Source organism: Dipodomys merriami, unplaced genomic scaffold (genome assembly GCF_024711535.1).
Source record: "Dipodomys merriami isolate MVZ:Mamm:240054 unplaced genomic scaffold, mDipMer1.0.p SCAF_473, whole genome shotgun sequence".
NCBI lineage: Eukaryota > Metazoa > Chordata > Mammalia > Rodentia > Heteromyidae > Dipodomys > Dipodomys merriami.
In genome coordinates, this window is record NW_027206039.1 from 325742 (window position 1) to 334998 (window position 9257).

The window sequence follows — 9257 nt, forward strand, 5'->3', positions numbered from 1 at the left end:
AATTTTTGTTTATATAGTGCTGACGAATCAAACCTGGGCCTCATGCATGCAAGGCAAGTGCTCTACCACTAAGGCAACTTACCAGTCCCTGCAGTAGAACATGTTTAAAACAACGTTATTTCTTTTTGTTCTATGCTGGCCTTAAAATGGCACATTATTTCTTTTTGTAATATTCTCAATTAGAAGTTTACAGAAAAGTTATATATGAGTAAAAACACACACGAAAAAGTTGGAGACAGAGTTTCCTTCAAGCCTTGGGATTTTCTTGTACAGTAAAAAGGAAAGCACAAGTTAACTTGAACTTTGTCAATCCTCTATGTTCCATTCCTCTCCTGGGATCAGTTTCCACATCCAGTAGCAGTTACTTCCAGGAACAATCTACGGTGCTGCCTGAGGTATAATGAATGTTTTCTTGCTTCACCGAAATAACACAAGGACACCCTGATCTGAGGTTACACGTGTTTCAGAGACAGCTTAGTAAAGAGAAAATATGAAATTTATATTGCTTTTAAATACATTTTCCTTGAGTATATTGAGTTTAAACTTTGTAAGTTCTCTATAAATTAAGGTGAATTTTAAATGGGAAGAAGGTTCTCAGATCATTTTTTTGTGAGTGTATGTGCTGCGCATTATTTCCCAACTGTTCATGAGATAACAGTAAGGAAACAATAGCAATAATAGGAGAAAGAGAAGTTTTGTGTTTAAGTATAAGTGTTCAATGCACTATAGAAGATTCTAGAAATAATACCACGTTGAAACAATAAAGCCATGTCCTGTATGTAGATTGGAGAGTGATATATAGAAAACATTACACGTACGTGGAACAGGAAGTATGAGGCCACTCCCTTTCTAAATCACGCTTGCTAATCACGCAACTATGTAGACAGTAGAATGGAAGCATAATTCTCTTTCCAATGCAACTCAGATATAAGAGCATGGACTTAATTGGAAAAAAAAGTCCATCCTGAGAGAGCAGGGATTATACTAGCCATGAACTGGTGGATAAGATCACATTTATTTTCTTTCCTTTACTTATGTATTTTTTGTTGTTGGTTGTCTTGGCAATTGAACACTGGTCCTGGGAGCTGTCCCTCTGCTATTCAGCTCAAGGCTAATACTCTATACTTGAGCCACAGTGCCACTTTCAGTTTTCTTGTAGTTAATTGGAAAAAGAGTCTCCGGGACTTTCCTGCCCGGCCTGGCTTTGAACCCTATCTGAAGATCTCACCACCATCCAGCTTAGGATCACACTTCTAACAGTGTACACACAGCATATATAATGTGCATGCTCATGTATCTTTATATGAATTCTTAAGTTAAAAATCTAGGCTACAGCTTAGCCTTTACACTCACGAAAATGTTTGTAATTTAAAAGTTGATACTCCTGGAGAAATAAAACCTAAGAATGTAAAGGTGTCTGGGAAGGTCAGTTTGCATCCAGCCTGGGCAGAACAGTCTTTGAGAAACTATAACAAAAGCTGGATTGGAAGAATGGCTCAAGTATTGGAATACCAGTCATGAGCAAGATTGCTGAATAAGATCTTGAGGCTTTTGCATACATACATACAATCATACACATATATACAGAGACACTTATATGTGCACACACAAATACACATATTAAGCAACTCTCAGAATATGTGGAAAAATTTAGAAAACAATAGAAAATATGTCCCGAGTAAGACTAGAATCAAATGATAATTTTTAATGTTAGAAAGTCCTCAAGTGAACCTTCTTCAAAAAGTTTAAGAATATTACATAGATAGAGACCAGAGATAGTAATAGAGTCAAGTAATCATTATTAATGTCATCAGGTCCATGGAGGAATGAATCAGAGACTCCTTCAGGTGCATCTGAAAATGTTCAAATCCTGTGTCAAATGTTAGAACATCTTTGAAAAGAGTACAAGAACACTCTGAGCAGTATAGTGGATAATATTACTGGAGAAATTCAGAATTGCTAGTCTGTATCTAGATTAAATAAACCAAGAAACTATGGAGGGGCAATGTGATACAAGGCTAGAATTCTAGCACTCAGACTAAGACAGGAGATTAGATAGTGGAATTACACAGTGATACCTTCCATGGACCAGGTAGTATAATTTTGTCTTAATAAAACAAACCAAACAAGAAATGAATACAAAGTTGTAAGTTTGGGCTAATTTTGTCATTATGTTTTGAGAAGTCATGTTTCCTATTGAAATGCAACTCATATATAATCCTCAGTTGTGTTTGAAATTTTCTCTTCATTCATGAACATTCTTATATGCAAAATGGCTCATGATTCCCATCCAAAATGTGAAAAAGTAAGTGATCATCATTCTGATAGATTCCAAGGAAAGGAAGAAGGATTACAAAAGCTTAAGCTTGGAAAAATAGCAAAGTTAATCTAATGTAGTACTATGTAGATCTTGCTAAATTAGAGTTTAGATTTAAAATAAATGTTTTGGTTTTGTTTGTAATTTCATATTCTATCAGATACTACAAAATCCTTTTTAAGTAGAGGGTTTAATTGACAAATTTACAAATGTTTCTTGCATGGTATTTGCCTAGAATATTCTTTCATGAGAGTTATAATTAGAACTCAGTTAGTAGATAATTCCAAAACTTCATGTATAAAATGATAATGTGAATGATAATGTGAATAATGTAGACAGAGTTGGCAAAAAATGGATGATATTAATTTATAAATTTAGAAAAAGGGCGATTTTTTGAGGCTTTTGTATAACATGGTATGAAGAGAATAATTGTGTGACATCTTCTTTCTTCTACCTGTATGTAAGACAGGAAGCAATTTCCTTAATTACGTGCCTCTGTATACAGTGAGAAAAATGCTAGGTTTGGGATTTGTTTTATTTTCGTTTTTGTTTTATTTGTTTGTCCTAGGGCTTGAACTCGGGGACTGGACACTGTCTCTGAGCCTGTTTATGCTCAAGGCCCGTGCCCTACCACTTCAACCTCAGCTCACTTGTATCTGGCTTTTCCTAAGAACTTTATTGGAGATAAGAATCTAGAGAACCTTCCTGCCTGGGTGGGCCTTTGCCAATGTCTAGTGCATTGGGGTCCCTGGGTAAGGGTAACGAAATCACCAGGACACTGGGAATGCAGAGTGCAAACAGCAATTGCCACTACATGCTGTGCTTTATTGTTAGTGGTATTTAACGACAAGCAAGCATGATCTTTGCCAAAATTTGGTCAGAAGACATTGACACAAAAATTTCAACAAATACATTTTTACTTGACCTATGAGACAATGTCTTGGTATATTATTATCTAAACTATTTTAGTGCAAGCTCAAACCAGTCAGGAAAATGCTTGACTAGCTGTTCATCTATGATTAAGCAAGAAAAAGAGCTACTTCCTCAGCTCCCAGGAGTCTGTGACATGTGTTTTGAGATAGGGAGAGAGAACATTTTCCCTCTCTAGCCCGGCATGCCAAGAGCTTTCCTAATACTCAAACTCGGTCTTCAGATAATCCTGAGGCCGGAGCCTGCATCATTCTGCCCCTTCAACCTAGACCCTGAGTCTTCACAGGCTTTTAACTGTAATCTTACAATCTTAGCATCCTTATTATCTATGATATTTAAAAAGTATAAATATAAATAATATTTCCAAGAATACCAGTGGAGGAAAAATGATGCAACCCAGTTTATAGTGGTGTTCTTTCCAGAACACGGAGGGCATCACATTAGCAGAGGTGCAGTGTATTTTCACAATGGAGATAAGTTATTCTTGATGTGAATTAAGGGAATTTTGAGGTGCACCCTACAAGTTGGAAACTGGTGGTCTAGGATGACTTTATGGCATAAATCTTGTGATTGATGGTCAAGAAATAATAGCTTAATCTGACAAACAACTGCTTACTCTTGAAGAATTAATTATAACATGCTTCATAGTTTTATCCTTTATCAGAATGTGGCTCTTTTTCTGTTCACTTCTCAGTCTGTAACACCCCATTGGAAAATGCACCTATTGCAGAATTACATAACATGCAAACAGGTATATTTTGAATCTCTCAGGAATGGAATGTTCAGAATTTGAAAATGAGTAGTTATTAGTCATAGGAATTTTGAAGAACACATACATTCTGTCCTCTTAACAACTTATTAACTTTTAAAAGTTATGGGTTTCCATAGAATTAAACTGTTTTCTCTTTTAGTATAAGAAAGTACTAAATTTATTCTATTTTCAAAATATTGGCAAGTATATTGTGAAAAAATTTTCTAGTTGGATATCATTCAAGTTGATGACCCTCTGATAAAGAAGAGGTAATTAATTCAAATTAGATGCTAAATAATACTGATTTTTAAAAAGTTACTACATAAAGAATAATATTTACTATACCAAAACAGTGAAATTTTATTTCATCAGCTTATTTTTTAAATTTAATTTTAATGTGAAAGTGATGTGCACTGGGGTTATAGCCATTGGAAGGTACTGAATACATAACTTTTCAAACTTGTTATCCCCTCTCTCATTTTTCTCACAGTTTTTCCTTCATCACAATACCCCTCAGACGTTGTAATGTACATTTCCAACTTATTGTCTTGTGAGAATTGCTATTGCATTGGTTTGCTCTTTGTCCTTTGCCTCACCGTTTTTTTTTTGTTCCTGTTCCCTTAACTAATTAAGGTAAATGTATACAAAATACACAGGGTACCAAAATCAAACACAGCAGAGGATAAACCTTAGGGGAAAATCTCAAAGAAAATAGAAATCACATAGTTCATCAAAAACAACAACTGCAAATAAATATTTCTTTTTCCATATCTTGGAGTTCATTTTGCTCAGCATCAGCTTATATGGTCATATATATGCATAACAAAGGCACTGGAAAATAGTAGTTTCATGGATACTATATCATGAAAACAACATGTTAACTCTTTTTGTTGGTAAGGGCGGGATTATGATCGGTGAATTCACGATTCTGATAAAGGAATTTCAAAAGAGCTTTAAAATTTATGACAGGTAAATTTTAATTGTTCAAACTTTTTAACAACTTAGCCTATTAAGAACATTTAAAATTGTCTGGGAAAATAGGCTTTCATGCAAAGAAATCCGTGTAGACTTAATTGAGAGGGAGCAATGTGGGTGAATATGGCTCATTTTCACAGTAAACAAACAAGCCTCACAAACCTTGCTGTAAATCCTGTAGGTTCTCTTGAGAATTGTCCTTACCCAGGAAATATACTCTCACTGTGTGAAACAAGGTTGCAGTGGAATTTAAATTCAAAGTTCTTTTAAAAAAAGACATCAAAATTTGTGAATTGACATTTAATTACTAAACAGTAATTCTCTGAAAAAGAAGGGAAGATGTAATTCAAAATCACTTACTTTAATAAAAGTATGAGAAAAGAGTAGTGAAGGTAGTGAAGAAAGATGAGAGAACCCATACAGGACTGTTTTCTCTCCAGTGGTGTAATGGGATCTTGACCTTGTTTCTTCCATTCTATCTTCACAAGCTATAAAGTGTAGCTCAGGACTGGAGTAACCAGTTCAGATAAAGAATACTCAAAGTGTGGGGGCTGGGAAAGTGGCTCAGGGGTAGAGCGCTTGCCTTGCATGCCTGAGGCCCTGGGTTCGATTCCTCAGCATCACATAAGCAAAAAGAAAAAAGCCGGAAGTGGAGCTGTGGCTCAAGTGGTAGATCGCTAGCCTTGAGCTGAAGAGCTGAGGGACAGCGTCCAGGCCCAGAGTTCAGGCCCCACGACCGGACCCCCCCCCCCAAAAAAGAGAATACTCACAGAAGAAAATATTTGCAGTCGATGTAGGTGATTTATAACCTTTGACAATCTATTCAAATCTGTTCAAGATTCTCCCCTACCCCAAACTGCCCTCTTTGGACAGCTTTGTTTGTTTTCCCATGACTGCCCTTCATTAACTGATTAAAATTTTGTGAGCTCATATACATACTCTCTAAGCATTGCTGTTTGGTTGTGATTTTTGTGTGTTTTTGTTTGTAGTTGTGTTTTTAACTGAATTTCAAAAGGTTGTGCATTTGTGTTACAATTAAATATGTCCACCTAATTGTCCAATGCTCCTGGATTAGAGTCACTCCTTCTATCATTCTCAACCAACCCTTTCTCCAAGATTTATTGCAGATTTAGGACTTCCTTTATCACATGTGTACATTGAGTATTCTAGCTGTGCTTGCCCCTTGTTCCATTTTTCATTCATTTTATGTCTTTACTATTATTCCTTTCTGGTTTCAACTTCCTGATAGTCGTTTTGTTAAACTGTCTGTTAATACATTCCAAGGAGTTTCAATCCCACATATACTTGAAATGATGTCAGCTTATATTTCCATAATTCATTCATCTGCAATAACAATTTGCAAGACTGGAGACGTGAAGCACCAAGACATGATTTTATTCTCATCGTTTTGGAAGATTAATCTTTAGTCAACAAGAAAGTTTAAACATCACTTAGAATTTATAGCTAACTACCAGTTTTTATAAATGGCTTTGTACAATGGTGTGTGATTATTTTATTTTACATGGGATGATATTTTCTACTACCTATAAATTTTGGAAAAAGAAGAAAACTAAAATTTACTACTGTAGAGGAATATGATAACAATAGAAGACAGATTTTTTGTTTGTCACATCTCTGATCAGTACTCATATTCAAGACTTAAAGTCATATTTCTTACTATGTTAGACAGATAGGGAAAATATATGATAAGGCAACACATGATAAGGCATCTATTAGTGACTTTTTAAAATGTACCTTCTTATATGATGAAATTTACTTTATTAGCTAATATTTGGGTTTGAATTAAGGGAGGCTGATGTATTTAACACATTTCTGGAAGGCACCTACTGAACAACGCAAATGGTGCGAGATACTATTTCTACACTTTAATGAATGGTTGAACTTATTTGGCATTAGTGCTGGGTAAACAAATCAACTCTATTGTAACTTGATTCCTACACTTGAAAAACTTAATGTCAATATCATCTACTTGTCAAGTGTTATTTTGGTGAATATGATTATAAAAAGTTTATTTGAAAAGGAATATACTTTCAAGAGATTAAATGTATGTTATCATTGGTTTGAGAATGACAACATTTTTAGAATACAGAACCAAGTTTTACTGAAGTACCAGTGTTTTGAAGTACTAAGGGTCTTCTCAATTAATGGTTTTCGAAATTATATTTGAATTCCAAGTCAAGATTTCCTAGCCTTGGTAGAACAATTATGGATCTAACATTCAGGAATTATTTTTCGGCCTACTTATGCTGGACTGAAATCTTCCATTCATCATTAGGAGAGGGGTATTAAAAATAATCTTGTGACATTTGTGATTTTGTTTACTCATATGGGCTGGTCATCTGTAAATTGAAAGTTTGAACTACAGTACTTTCTGTCATATTTTGTGATCTCATCTTTCATTTTAAGTTGCCTTACATTTCACAATTGTTTACTGCTAATTCCTGCAAGGAATTGGGGCACTGAAATATTATAGGAAATGAGAAAATGAGATGGGTCTTCAATTACTTTCTCTTAGCATGTTGCATGGGCCAAGGTGAGAAGTCTTGCCCATGTTATCTGATGATGCAGATAACTGGGACCTGATATCCTCATACCCATGGGTACTGCAGAAGAATAATAGCTTTTAGGCATCATATCAGCAAAAATTTGGGTATAATCAGTAAGAACGCTTCAGAAATATGGAAAAAAAACACTTTGGGACTAGCGAGTTAACACAAGAAACACATCAGCAGTGTAAAATCTCTTCTAGATTAGAGGAAAACAATACTGCTTTTTTTTTTTACTATGTGAATTCAGAAGACCAAGAACACTTAGAAGGTATCACAAGTTTATACCGAAGACATTGCATTGATACTTTTTATATTCTAATATATATTCTAAACCTAATTATTTATGTTCCAATCTATTTATGGGAATAATTTTAAATTTATTTGTCAAATTACCAATGAATTCTAGTAAGATTCACTGTGTGAAATTTAAGATCAGCACATATAAATATAAAATATATATGTATATATAATAGAAGAAATTGTTATGCAATGTTCCGTTGTGGTTAGGGCATCAAAGGCAACTCTGTTTTAAAGTATTATTCCATTATCTCTACCTCAGTTTTTGGTAGAGTTAGACCTAAAACTTTACCATTTGTAAATTTACAGCCTGGAGGCAAGAGGAAACACTTTGATTAAAACATTACCAATTTAAGGCCTAATATCGAGGAAAAACATATGGACTTTTCCAGGAGTTATGGAAATATTTGGTGATAGAAAGTCAGTAGTGCAAGTTCCTGCCTGGTTGGATGGTAGACAGGCCAGGATATTAGGTAAACATGAATATGAACATTTTTTTACCTTCTTGGCTTTAGCTAGTTTTGAAATGATAGGAATAATAAACAATTATATTTTGATAAAATACCTTCTATTCTGAAGAATTAAGTCTGAAGTGTTCATATCTCTATGAACCCATGTAACTAAGATTAGTTTTGTTCCAGTAAGACAATCTATGCTGTCAGGTAAGATATTCTGGTTGATCTGTTCCTACATGGAAGAAGGGTGAAGGGACAGAAAGACATTTGTACCACTGAGACCTCATTTAGAAAATTTTAAGCTGCAGAAGTTTAGAAGTAGCTCTTAAGCAAGGCTTACTTTGAATCCATTAGCTCCACAAAGCTAACTCAGTTGATAAATAAGTACTTGAAAAGCCATTACCTTTGAACTTAGCTATAAAGGCTTCAAAATATGATCAAATTTAAAATGAAAACGACAAAATAGTCATTGACAAAAAATTGCAAATATGAGCAATCGACCAAACAATATAAGTTTTTTCCACTATACATAGAAATTTAGAGAAATAAGATCAATAGCATTTTTAGTAACAATAAAGGTTCCTTGTTACAAATAGGCAACCAAGGATATATGCCTGTATAAAGATTACATCGTTAACTACTTAAATTTAGAGGGTACTACATGCTTCAGCAGCAGGTCTACACAAATTACAACAATACAGACATTAACATGGCACTTGCACAAGGATGGAATGAAAATTTGTGAATTATTCCATATTTTTCATTCTTCAAATGCAATGAAAAACAGTTATTAAAAAGTTGATTACAAAAATACAAGTGTAACAAAACCTGTAATTCATAGAATTAAAGGTTAGTTTGACATCAGTGTATTAAACTTTCACCTTCGAAAGGCCCTTACATAGCATAACCTTTACAATACTTGAAATTAGATAACATTATCTTTTTATCCCAAAGAAATAATA

At 34.3% G+C, this 9257-nt stretch overlaps 1 pseudogene; it reads left to right on the plus strand.

The window, feature by feature from the left end:
- The first annotated feature begins 8956 nt into the window (after positions 1-8956).
- LOC138808752 (U6 spliceosomal RNA) lies at positions 8957-9056 on the plus strand (annotated as a pseudogene).
- Positions 9057-9257: the final 201 nt, after the last annotated feature.